We start from the raw sequence: 14,314 nt of genomic DNA, 5'->3' as shown, positions 1-14,314 counted from the left end.
AACATAGTATTAGTGTGAACATCAAAGTATATTCTTGCATAATGTTATGATGTGGTAAAAACTGTAAAGTATGTACAATTCCAATTTTTAGAGTCGATTGTTACACTTACCTCCTTTTTCCACTTCCCCCAGTGTACCTTATACATAACAAGGTTGATCCGACAATCCGATATGAACTTTCTTTAAAGTGCAAAACTCAATCGTAACTAGCAAATTTGATAGCGCGGCGGAGGGAGATGATGCAATTAATTTGAACAGGTGGAATCACTAACAGCAACCAAGCTACTACACAAAACCCGATGCCGCCGAAACAATCCATTTTCGCAATTAACTCTTTCTTTCCATAAAATACTGGTCCTGAGAAACATAATTTTTTTTATTCCCAAAGCGCCTTTCCAATAACTAGCTGCATCCAAACATTTGTCAGAACCTTGCGTTGAGATTGTCCGACCGCCTTCGTGCTGCTGTGTCTGCTCCGCTGCATCGAATGTCGAACCGAATCCCGATCAAGACGGCTCGCGCGCGCCGAATAGCAGCTTTCTTGTATTTAATAAATTGAGCCCGTTAGCCCCGCCCCTTTTCGCAGACAACGGATCATTCGGAGAATGACAAATTCTAAGAATCCTATGAAATTTTCTCGATTCTGAATTTGGTTATGAGATGTAGTTTATCTTAGAATGTGTATTGTTACGAGGAATAACAGCAGAAATTTCTCTCAAGACGAAGTTTCTCCATATTACCAATTATTATCTCTTGCCATCTGTCTGTCCGAGCGACGTTCACCGATGGGTGGTTGCTGTAGAAAGTTTCCACTGAGGTGGCGTCTTCATTGATTTTATACAAAAGAAGGTTGATCCGACTATCCGAAATAAACTTTCTTCAAAGTGCAAAACTCAATCGTAAATAGCGAATTTGATAGCGCGTCGGAGGGAGATAATGCAGTAAATTTGAATGGATGGAATCACTAACAGCAACCAAGTTTCCACGCCAAACTCGATGCCATCAAAACAGTCCATTTTCGCAATAAATTCTTTCTTTCCTTGAAATGTTGGTCCTGAGAAGAACCTTTTCCCAATGCACCTTTCCAATAACTAACTGCATCCAAACGCTTGTCGACACCTTGCGTTGCAACTGTTCGACCGCCACTTGATGATTTTTCGCTCAGCCTACAAAATTTGAAATAAATTTTCAGCATTGCCACCCACTCCGTACTGCTGTGTTCGCTTCGCTGCATTGAATGTCGAACCGCTCTCTGTGGAATCTAGATCAAAATGGCTCGCGCGCGCTGAACAGCAGCTTTCTTGTATTTAATGTATTAAATTAGGCTCGTTAGCCCCGCCCCTTTGTGATCTGATATGGGTGTAAATATAATGAGCACTCATAACGATTAATGAAGGGACGGGGCTAATGGAATTACTTCATTAGATATAAGAAAGCTGCTTTCCGGCGCGCGCGAGCTATTTTGATCGGGATTTCTCAGAAAACGGACCATTCGGATAATGACAAATTCTAAGAATCTTATGAAATTTTCTCGATTTTCTGAATTTGGTTATGAGATGCAGTTTATCTTAGATGTGCATTGTTACGAGGAATAACAACAGAAATTTCACTCAAGACGAAGTTTTTCCATATTACTAATTGTTATCTCTTGCCATCTGTCTGTCCGAGCGACGGTCACCGATGGGTGGTTGCTGTAGAAAGTTTCCACTGAGGTGGCGTCTTCATTGGTTTTATACAAAGAAAGCTGATCCGACTATCCGAAATAAACTTTCTTGAAAGTGTAAAACTCAATCGTAATTTGCGAATTTGATAGCGCGTCGGAGGGAGATAATGCAATAAATTTGAATTAATGGAATCACTAACAGCAACCAAGCTACCACGCAAAACCCGATGCCGCCGAAACAATCCATTTTCGCAATTAACTCTTTCTTTCCACAAAATAATGGTCCTGAGAAGAACCAATTTTCTTTTCACGATGCGTCTTTCCAATAACTAACTGCATCCAAAAGCTTGACAGTACCTTGCATTGCAATTGTCCGACCACCTTCGTGCTGCTTTGTCCGCTCCGCTGCATCGAATGTCGAACCGAATCCCTACCAAAACGGCTCGCGTGCGCCGAATAGCAGCTTTCTTATATTTAATAAATTAAGCCCGTTAGCCCCGCCCCTTTGTGATCTAATTGGGTGTAAATAAAATGTGCACTCATAACGATAATGAAGGGGCGGGGCTAATGGAATTACTTCATTAGATATAAGAAAGCTGCTTTTCGGCGCGCGCGAGCCATTTCGATGTGGATTTCGCAGACAACGGACCATTTGGAGAATGACAAATTCTAAAAATCCTATGAAATTTTCTTGATTCTGAATTTGGTTATGAGATGTAGTTTATCTTAGAATGTGTATTGTTACGAGGAATAACAGCAGAAATTTCTCTCAAGACGAAGTTTCTCCTTATTACCAATTATTATCTCTTGCCATCTGTCTGTCCGAGCGATGTTCACCGATGGGTGGTTGCTGTAGAAAGTTTCCACTGAGGTGGCGTCTTCATTGATTTTATACAAAAGAAGGTTGATCCGACTATCCGAAATAAACTTTCTTCAAAGTGCAAAACTCAATCGTAAATAGCGAATTTGATAGCGCGTCGGAGGAAGATGATGCAGTAATTTTGAATGGATGGAATCACTAACAGCAAGTAAACTACCACGCCAAACCCGATGCCACCGAAACAGTCCATTTTCACAATTAACTCTTTCTTTTCGTAAAATGTTGGTCCTGAGAAGAACCAATTTTCTTTTCCCAATGTTCCTTTCCAACTAACTGACACCACAATTTGTAATAAATTTTCAGCATCGGCACTGGCGGTGCGGGATCGCCACAGTGCTATTTTTATGGTCAACCTTTTCTTCATATGAAATTCTGGTTCGTTGTGGTTGAATGATCTGCAGCAACACATCGAGCAGCACCACCAATGCGATGGATTTCCTTTGAAAATGTCATTAGAGCCTCCGTGATGCTGTGTCCGCTCCGCTGCGATCGCTTTGATGCGTCTGCTCTGCGTTAAATCTTGTTCAAACTAAGGATTAGATCCAAACCCGCAAGTGATTGATTTTTGATGTCTGTGCTAGTGATGCATGTACGTGATTGGTTGGTTGACCTATTTCTAAACTTTTTATTAATTTTCGATAATAAATAGTTAAAATTCAGTATTTTCATATAAATACAAAGAAGCGTTGACTCATCCTTGATCGAATGGTCCAAAAAAATTGAAAATCCATCGAGAAACGGCTTAGATATTAAAGTTTAAAGTCTATCATATTTTCGTGACGGTCCCCGATTTTCGCAATCGTAAAGTGTACCCCAATATAGAAAACACAGACGTAGTCCTACGTCAAAAAGAAGAAAATTCTCCTAGCAACAATTCTAACAAAGCAAATATTTAGGAGTTATCGATATTCCTCGCTACAGCCGCCGATATAACTCAATGTCATTCAGACTACATGGAGTTTTTCTAAATTAAACAAGCAAATTGATATCAAATCGCAAAACCAAACCACTTCCACTACAAACCTAGGAGCAAAAGGACCCTTCGAAATCTAGCTAATCGCTTGTTTATGAATGTATTCCTTTGAAGGAACCTACATGGAAAAACTAAATCATTTCTTCACTAATCATTCCTCACTGCTGAAACATTACGGTTCTGAAACATTACTCTCGATACTATCAGATTTCTTCTTATTCAATTGCCTTTTTCAACCCGGTTTCAGAAGTCCCTGAGAATCAAGAATAGTAGTCAAAACTAAAACCAACACATATAACAAGTATATGTGAAATAATGAAAAATATTCTTTGTTTGCTCTATAGATTACTAGATTACACATCTCTGCTATATACCTACCCATGGATCTTTGGACCAATCCATACTCGGTTTGATAATTACAAGACCTATAAGTAATGAAACTGTTTTATTAATACAAGTATTTTGTCTCCCACCCCTCGGTTCTTTTGCCAAAAAATAATATTTTGCGGGGGCAAAAAAATAAAATTCGGATAATTTTGAGGATTTTCAAAACATTCTTTAATAAATCCGAGGAGTTTTTTATTTTTCATTTTAATATTTATTTTTATTGTCCCCCCCCCTTGACCTTTCGGAGACCAGTAGGACAAAAAGTCAATTAAATATTTGTAACGGCCTTATTATAGAGTAAACATTGATTTTGGCGCCTCCTGGCGCCCTTGGCGGGGGTCAACCACACGCTACGACGCTGAAGCTAGGACATGATATACCAATTCAATTGAGACTGCCTTGTTGCTTTTCAGTCGGTAGCTCTGAAAAGGTGATCGCCAGTGTAACCTAATTAATTTGACACAGATCTTCCAAATACAGGTCGGGCTCGATTATCCGGATTATCGATTTTATTTTCACTCCGGATAATCAAATCCTCCGGATAATCGAATCACCATAAAAATTTCATCTGCAATTAAAAACTTATGTTTTATTTTACTTGCAGCGGTGTAGTCAAAATTATTTAGAAAAACCCTGAATAATCAACCTGCGGTGACTTTCTGGTGTATTATGGAAAAATAGTATTTTGCCTAACTTTTGAGTCCATAGTCCGATCCAGCCTACTTTCAATATGAAATGATAAGACGAAATTCTCATTTGAATGCAACTTGTTGGTTGAGAATACGTGCAAAAAAATGGCTGGACTATTTACACACTTATTCACAGCTTGCTTGTTCGGTAATATTTTTTACCGAATTATATTGTAAATCTCCATTAAATACTGAAAACTCGGTAGTTTTATAAATGTTTACTAATGATCAGTAATTATTTTGAAAAATTACCGAAGTACTGTTCTAGTTTGTACTGAGTTATCGGTAAAAGTAAATCTTCACTGACTGAAGCCAAAAGTCAGTAAATGCGATTACCGAGTTCTCTGTATTTTTTATTGTTGTACCGAACGACTCTGCAAAATCAAATGTCAGATATTTGTCCCGCGTATTTTGCATTATCATCTCAACCACTTCGTTCTATATTTTGAAAAGAACATCTGCAGCATCAGCGTTTTATTGGGCAAAGACATTTGGACGCTCCCGGGAAGCTGCTGGTGAGGTGAAGCCAAGATTGAGGACGTGTTTTTGACTAACTTGCCATTCTTCTTCTTCTTCTTCTTCTTCTTCTGTCGTGGACGTTCGAAACGCTGTCCACTTTTGATGAAGGGCCAGTTGCTGCGACTATATGCCCTTAACTTGCTATTGAAATAAGAGACCAAGAACTGGTGTACCCGTAAAATTCAGGCAAATGTATCGATATTTTGTTAACCTTCCAGACAGGAAAATTGGGATGAACATGTTTCATGAAAAAATTTCCCAGCCATCAAAGCTTAAACAACACCCGCCAAATCTCTTGAACAGGGTCAAAATCACGATGGGTGATGCACGCATGCTAATTTGAAACTCAAATGCGTACACTGACACTTTTATCAACACAGATAAAAATATGTTGTGATTTTAAATGTATTTTCATGCACATATTTGGAGCAGGCAAATAAACGTAACATTCAATTAATCTCATTAATCAACTGTGCTTGCTTGTAAAATTCAGTCAAATTCAATTGAATATCGAATGTTAATTCGTTTAATGGGATAAGCTGCAATTTTACACATCGTTGAATTTTAAAAATTATTTGCTGTGAAAGATAATGATCAAAATAAGTTTGGAATGAAACATTTAAATTATTTAGATTTTTAGAAACATTAAAAATAAATTTACTGAATTTTTCGGTGAACCACAGTAAACAAATAAATTACCGAAAAAGACGGCAATAAAATTTGCTGACTATATCAGTAATTCTTGACATTTCAAGCATTTTCAACTTTACTGACTAATCGGTAAAAATGTCTTTACCGAGTAAAGTCAGCTGTTCAAAACTCAGTAAAATTTTACCGACTTCGGTAATTGAAACTAACTGTGTACGCGCTTTTTGTACAAAAAATAGTATTTTGGCCATTCCTCATTTTAGACCAACAACACGAACGCAGACCTTTACGATTATTGCTAAATATTATTTGTTAAAAGCAACAGCACGTCAAAACTAACAACAAACTGCCCCACGGTAAACGCAACGTACCGGCACGATTGTGACAGAAAATCGGTACGATTTTGAAACAATTGAATAATCTGGATCTGAAGGATCTAGATAATGTGAGAAAATTTGCTTAATGTAATTCCATAATGTAAGGAATTAAAAATATCTGAAGGTAGAAGTTTAGGTCATGACAATGATCTCAATCGGAAAGATATGAATCAGTTCCGGAATTCAAAATAAATGAAATATAAGAGAATGCCTCAAATCTGTAGCATTCTTAAATCTGCAAATATCTAACTATCTACTAAATCAGGAAAACTTCTGAACCGTCACCATCTCCATTTCATTGCTTTCAAACTTTCAAACATTGCTTTCAATGCTTTCAAACAATCTCCGGGGATGTTGGCCAAAATAGTAGACGGGTTGTTTCCGAGGCATGAATCATCGAACTGGCCCGCTACTCCCTACGAGTCAGTTGACGTGGTACCGCTAGTGACTAACGAAGAGCTTATCGTAGCAGCAAGAAAACTTAAGCTCAATAAGGCGCCAGGCCCGGATGGTATTCCAAACCTGGCCCTTAAACACGCCATTCTTGCCAATCCAGATATGTTCAGGAGCTGCCTCCAGAGATGCATGGACGAAGGAAACTTCCCAGATCGATGGAAACGGCAGAAATTGGTGCTATTACCGAAGCCTGGCAAACAGCCGGGGATCCTTCGGCATACAGACCAATTTGCCTACTCGACACAGCTGGAAAGCTGCTAGAGAGGGTCATTCTGAATAGATTGTCGGCCTATACAGAGTGTGCTGGTGGCTTATCTAGCAACCAGTATGGCTTCCGTAAGGGCCGTTCTACCATCGAAGCAATTCGAGCGGTAACGGATACGGCAAAGATAGCGAGAGGTTTAAACAGAAGAGGTATTAGGTACTGCGCGTTGATTACACTTGATGTAAAAACGCGTTTAACAATGCTAGCTGGGCAGCAATTGCTGACTCCCTGCACCGATTGAGAGTTCCGGATTACCTGTGCAGGATACTGAAAAGCTATTTTCAGAATAGGGTGTTGTTATACGACACTGATGCTGGTCAAAAGTCGATCGTAGTGTCCGCGGGTGTTCCACAGGGATCGATCCTCGGACCGGTTCTGTGGAATATTATGTACGACGGAGTATTGCGCTTAAGTCTCCCGGCCGGAGTAAAGATAGAAGGCTTCGCGGATGACGTAATGCTAGAAGTAGCAGGTGACACTCTCGACGAAGTCGAACTGAAGGCTTCATACGCGATTGGCAGAGTGGAGGAATGGCTCAACTCGAGACGGTTATCCCTTGCACACCAAAAGACGGAAGTCGTGGTAGTGCATAACCGTCATGGGTTGCAACAGGCTAGGATAAGAGTAGGGACCTGCACAGTTAACTCCGTGAGGTCTCTCAAGCATCTGGGCGTGATGATCGATGATAAGCTCAATTTTACGAGCCACGTCGATTATGCATGTCAGCGGGCTTCATTGGCGATAAAATCTTTATCACGAATGATGTCCAACAGATCGGCGGTGCATAGTCAAGTGCGTAGGCTGATAGCTGGCGTAGCATTGTCTATCATCCGTTATGGCGTGCCGGCATGGGCCGTAGCACTAAAAGCCGAGTACAATGTAAAGAAATTGATCAGAGTACACCGGCTGATGTGCTTACGTGTCGCGAGCGCATATCGCACCATATCATATGAGGCGGTGTGCGTTATAGCTGGAATGATGCCGATTGACACACTCCTAGAGGAGGATGTGGAGTGCTACAACGAAAGGGACTCGGTGCAAGTGCGACGTGTCAAGAGAGCAGCTTCGTTGCTCAAATGGCAAAGAGCATGGGACACCGCAGTCAGTTGGACCCACAGACTGATTCCAGATGTGTCCAACTGGGTTGATAGGAAGCATGGTCAAGTCAACTTCCACCTAACACAGGTGTTGTCTGAACATGGCTGCTTTAAGAAATTCCTACACAGGTTTGGCTTCGCAGATTCTGCGGAGTGTCCTGAATGTGTAGGTGAGGTAGAATCGGCAGAGCATGTGATGTTCGCATGCCCGCGATTCGAGGTAGAACGCAATACCATGCTGCTTATTAGTGGTATGGATACAACCCCGGACAACCTCGTCGAGAGGATGTGCCGGGAAGAAGCTATATGGAATGCGGTGAACACAGCATCTCAACAGATCATGTCGAAACTGCAGCGGTGGTGGCGTCTTGAACAAAACCAACGAGTGCAGTAAGGGCACCTGTGATGCAGTGAACACCTTGCTCACCCCGACAACCAACATGTCGCGGGTGGGCTGCGGGACCTCAGTATGTAGATATAGAGGTCATTGCGGTTCACGCGCGGTGGTTGTTGTCAGGGGTGCTCGTCTCCAACGTGAGATTATGATACGGACCGTTAGGTTACTATCATAGCTTGCGATCGACGGGTGGTGAGGTAGCCACCCTTGAAGTCGATGTTGTGTGTATTGACGCCAAGTGCGTTAGCATAGGCGTGAGCGTTCTCAATAGTCCCCCCCTGATGTATTGCTTAATTGCGGGCCGGGGGTACGGACTGGCGAAAGGGTTTTGGTTTTAGTGGGTCGGGTAAGAGTTACATGACATACCCATCCCCACACTACCTGAGTACCTCCTCAGGTGTCTGGTTGCAGATTTCCGTTTACCCTTGCTCAAGAAAAAAAAAAAAAACAATGATTGTTTAAAATGAATACTTAAAAAAACGGAAAACGGACAATACTCAGTAGTTCAGTGAGGATTATTTCACTTATCGAAGAGTTTCTACAACTAGAAGAGCAGAAATCGAACAAGCGCCTCATAATACATTACATATTTCATACACAAATCAGTTAATTTAAATAAAAATATAGCATACCAAAACGATGAGATCTACAAATTATTTTACTTCACTGAACAATATTATTTAAATTAACAAATTGAAAGCTAAATGCGTTTCTGAAGATACAAAATTGTATTACGTAGTGAGATTTAGTGAAAGAATTTATATGTATAAAATATTGAGTAGAATTTGAATGGCTTTATTCAGCGGCGCAGCCGAAATTTTTTTATTATATGAAAATTGGAATTATTAAAAATTAATTTCGAAATTCCGCGAAATTCCGTTTAATTTCGTTAAAAGAACGATTTTAAGTCGAAATTTTTGAATTTTAACGATACGAAACGAAATCAGAAAAACAGATTTCGCCATACTCAAATTCCGCGGAATTCCGCGAAATTTCGTTTCGAGTGCCCTAAAACGAAATTTTTCGAAATACCGCATATGCTTAGTCAAAATGTCATGAAACAACAACATGAAAAACGCCAAGGTTTTTTTTTATATTTTTATAAGAGAGACTTGCAGCCCTTGGCTGTGTTATTCTTAAAACGCCAAAGGTATTCCAATTTTAAAACCAGACAAAAATCTTGGTTTCTAGTTATCGCCCGACCAGTATGCATTTTTCAACAGAAATTGATTGAAAAGATAATTTCAATTTTTATGATGTATCATTTGAATGCGAATTCAATTTATGCGGATGACCAATTTAGTTTTCGCCATTTGTCTGACTTAACAAAATCTGAATCTAATTAATGATTTGAGTGTATTACTTCTACGTGAAGTTAAACGATTTACAGTGATATGGAAATGCTAATATCGTCTTCCAAACTTAGACGTAGATGTTCATGATAGAATTAGAGGCGAACATTATTTATTCCTGCCGTATCCTAACGGAACTATCAAATCTATTCGTCCGCTCCTAATTCTATCTTGCAAATATACGTCTAAGTTTCGAATATGGTATTAGCATTTCCATATTATTGACAATCTGAAGGATTTTAGGCTTGGATTGCTCTCTTTGTTAAAAGAGCATTTGATAGTGTTTGGCACAAAGGTGTGTTTGCGAAGTGGATGAATTTTATTTATCTCTCTAAACCGTAAAACTGATCCAAACTAAAGACACTATAAACAAAGACAGGAAATGTTCCAATTGGAATTCCAAATTTACTGTCAGTGTCATTCAAATCAGGGCCCTCCTTAGCCGTGCGGTAAGACGCGCGGCTACAAAGCAAGACCATGCGGAGGGTGGCTGGGTTCGATTCCCGGTGCCGGTCTAGCCAGTTTTCGGATTGGAAATTGTCTCGACTTCCCTGGGCATAAAAGTATCATCGTGTTAGCCTTATGATATATGAATGCAAAAATGGTAACTTGGCTTAGAAACCTCGCAGTTAATAACTGTGGTAGTGCTTAATGAACACTAAGCTGCGAGGCGGCTCTGTCCTAGTGTGGGGATGTAATACCAATAAGGAAGGAAGGAAGTCATTCCAATCGAGCAGGAGACCTGTCATTCCAAAAAATCGCGCGTAACATTTGATAAGGGCCATTTCAATTTCCACAAAAACACATGTTTTAATTATTATTTTGTTATTTTTTGATGATTTTGGGCTAATCAACTCAAACAAAAGGTTGAAAATGAACTTTACTTGTTTATAGTGAATTCACAACCCGATTCGGGTTTCTGAACGCGATACAAATTCAATATTTTTAAATCATGAAAATTGTATAGACCAATTTGAAAAGTTTATTCAGCATCTGCAGTGTTGCGCATTCGGGGTTGCCGGTTGATTTGTTTGCTCAGGGATCAGATTTCGCGTCTTTGTTTATAGTGTCTTTAATCCAATCCACTATGAATAATTATTATCAGATCAATAGATAGCAAAAAAGTTTGGATACTTTTATATTTACCGGCGGAAAGGGAAAATTTCCCCAAAATGCATCCAAAACTCAGCTTATAACTTTTCCTAATAAGCTGAGAGCATTTATTTGAAATCTTCTAGCAGACATATTGTCGCTATGACTGACTATCACTTCCTACTGATTAGACCTAAAATCTTAAAAACAAATTATCGATTTACATATTAATTTTTAGACCAGCCATGCTGTATGGCACTTAAGAGGCTTCAAAATAAATGGACTTCATAAATTTCTAATATTGACACACTGTAACAAATTTTTAATGAAATTATTTCCAACTCTAGAAAAAAAATCTTTACAATTTTCTGATGCAGATGCAGAAATAGCGGATAACGGTGAATTCCACCAGTTAAAAAAAATCTTAGCATTCATCTGATGATTTTGAAATACCTTCACAGAAAAAAATATGAAAAGTAAACAGCGCGTAAAACTTGTCATGCCGAAATTTACACTATTCCTCGCTGAAATGATCCTCTTTCTAACAAGATTGCTTACAACTTGCATGTAAAATAGACGATTTACGTCATATATTGTATACATTTGGACTATATCCCGTGTGCAATTACGCAAGTAATGACGTTCCATTTATGTGCATTATTTTTAACGTAAATTTCTGTGGATTTTTCTATCTGTGTTGATATTGATAGCTTGATATTACAAACCACAAAAACAGGACAATATGAAAGTCTGCTTCACTATAATTGATCTAATTATCTTCTTTAATGAGTCTACATTCCAACAGGAACTTGGCCTGCTTTTCAACTTAGTAATCTATTAGCATTTCCTCAGTTATCAAATGATTTTTTTTCTATGAGTATGTGTCTTGTAAGTACAATGGATACACAAAATATCCTAGACCGGGCCAATAATCGAACTTGCCATCTCTGGATTAGCAATCCTTCGCCTTTACTCGCAAGGCTGCAGGAGACCCAATTAGGGGAACCTATAGACGTTATATTTTTATGAAAGAACCAGACCCTTAATAACTTTTAAACAAAGTTAATAACAGCAAATTAATCCCATGACACCGAAATTTTTTTTTTTTTTAGATATGGTAATTCTTGGGTTTGCCTCTGTCTCGTCTGTCTCTTTATAGCTAGGTGTGGGCTGAGGGAGTAGAAAAAATAATAATTTATGTTGGTATCAGCTGCTTTGTTTCGTAAAGGAACTTTCTGCACTTTATTCCTCCTGGCTGTAGTCTGCATTTTTCTTCGGAGCATTGGCTTGGCCACCATCACATCTTTGGGAAAGATTTCCAGAACGAAATCTTCGGCCGCGTATAATCTACAGCTCGAAAACAATACTCAACCCTACTGCCCCTTTGGCATGGCCGAAGGGAGTAACGCAACACCACTAAATAACGTGAAGCCAAAAACAAGCGACACACTCACGGTCACACGTTTGACCGTGTACTTTTGAAGTAGATTGAAATCTGTCGAGTTAAAACTTTCAATATACAAATGTTTTTTGGACCAACGAACTATTCTGTAGGAAACAAATTAAAATTCACACCGAAACAATACTGTCACTCCGTGACACTAATTTGAGCGACGACGCGACGTCCCTCCTAATACTTGCGATGCAAACAGATTGAGAAATGATTATGGTAAAATCAAGTCTGATCAATATGACGACTGGTTCAAACTCGGATTAAATAATTGACGAATTGGATAATGAATTTATAATAGGTATTATTATTATTTATTCAGACTAAGGCCGAAGTGGCCTGTGCATAAGAGTCTTCTCCATTCGGCTCGGTCCATGGCTACATGTCGCCAACCACGCAGTCTACGGAGGGTCCGCAAGTCATCTTCCACCTGATCGATCCACCTTGCCCGCTGCGCACCTCGCCTTCTTGTGCCCGTCGGATCGTTGTTTTCACCGGGTTACTGTCCGACATTCTGGCTTCGTGCACCGCAGTCTTCCGATTTTCGCGGTGTGAACGATGGATGAATCTCCCAGCAGCTGATGCAACTCGTGGTTCATTCACCTCCTCCACGTACCGTCCGCCATCTGCATTCCACCATAGATGGTACGCAGCACTTTCCTTTCGAAAACTCCGAGTGCGCGTTGGTTCTCCACGAGCATCGTCCAGGTCTCGTGTCCGTAGAGGACTACCGGTCTAATGAGCGTTTCGTAGATTGTCAGTTTGGTACGGCGGCGAACTCTATTCGATCGGAGCGTCTTGCGGAGTCCAAAATATGTACGATTTCCAGCCACTATGCGTCTCCGAATTTCTCTGCTGGTATCATTTTCGGCAGTCACCAGTGAGCCCAAGTACACAAATTCTTCTACCACCTCGATTTCGTCACCACCGATGCCAACTCGCAGCGGGTGGCTCACATTGTCTTCTCTTGAACTACTTTCTATCATGTACTTCGTCTTCGACGGGTTGATGACTAGTCCGATCCGCTTGGCTTCCCTCTTCAGTCTGATGTAGGCTTCCTCCATCTTCGTGCCATAATATATATGTCGTCGGCGAAGCCAAATAGCTGGACGGACTTATTGAAAATTGTACCACTCGTGTTAATCCCTGCTCTTCGTATTACCCCTTCCAAAGCGATGTTGAATAGCAGACACGAAAGGCCATCACCTTGCCATAACCCTCTGCGGGTTTCGAAGGGACTCGAGAATGCCCCTGAAACTCGAACTACGCACATCACCTGATCCATCCGTCGAAAATGATTCCGACTTTGATCAACCGTGTCAGTTTATCCGGAAATCCGTGTTCGTGCATTAGCTGCCATAGCTAATGACCCCTCTCTCCCTCTGTCACGCTTTTTTGTATATCTAGTACTGTCACAAAATAATAGACTCCCTCCCCCTAAAACCTGTGACAGTATTATTGAACGACCCCATAACCGTTGAAAGGTTGGAATAAATCTCTTGTCTACTTAGCAGAAAATATTTGAGCAAATTGGTGTTTTATTTGCAGGCATATTTGCATCCAGTTTTTATCTTTTATTTCAATGTCGAACTAAACTAAAACATGGATCTCTGTTAATTTCCGACTAGATATCAGCCTAATGATATTGTATAAATAATTCTATGTGATGACAAGATTGGTTCAATCTAACTTGTTCATAAGAATATTTTCCTTATAAATATGTACTTTTTTGGTACTATAAAGTAAAGTAATCAATGCTTATGTTTCTTGAATTTGGTAACATGTCGTCATCCTTCGAATACAAATTTTTTTAACATTCATGTAGCGTCACTGATGAAGAACAATGCATTTCCAGTAAAAACTAATGAAGCAAGACCAAGATGAAGGTGACCAATTTCCGTTTCCCGGATTGGCTTAGGACATTTTTTCAGGGTTGACATTATCTCAACATTATCTTCCCAAATGCAAATGCAAAAATGATAAGTTTGCTAAGAAACACTGGTTATAACTGTTGATATTCATAATATTCTAATGGGGAATGTAAGGTCAACAAAGATAGAGACAAGAAA

The 14,314-nt window shown here is 39.8% G+C and overlaps 1 protein-coding gene across 1 annotated transcript in view; it reads left to right on the top strand.

The window, feature by feature from the left end:
- Positions 1-14,314, top strand: part of LOC134211637 (uncharacterized) — a 29,865-nt gene that overhangs the window by 15,257 nt on the left and 294 nt on the right. The window lies entirely within an intron of this gene.

This window comes from Armigeres subalbatus, chromosome 1, assembly GCF_024139115.2.
Source record: "Armigeres subalbatus isolate Guangzhou_Male chromosome 1, GZ_Asu_2, whole genome shotgun sequence".
NCBI lineage: Eukaryota > Metazoa > Arthropoda > Insecta > Diptera > Culicidae > Armigeres > Armigeres subalbatus.
Note: the sequence above shows the minus strand (reverse complement) of the source record. Positions and strands in the feature narration are given on the sequence as shown.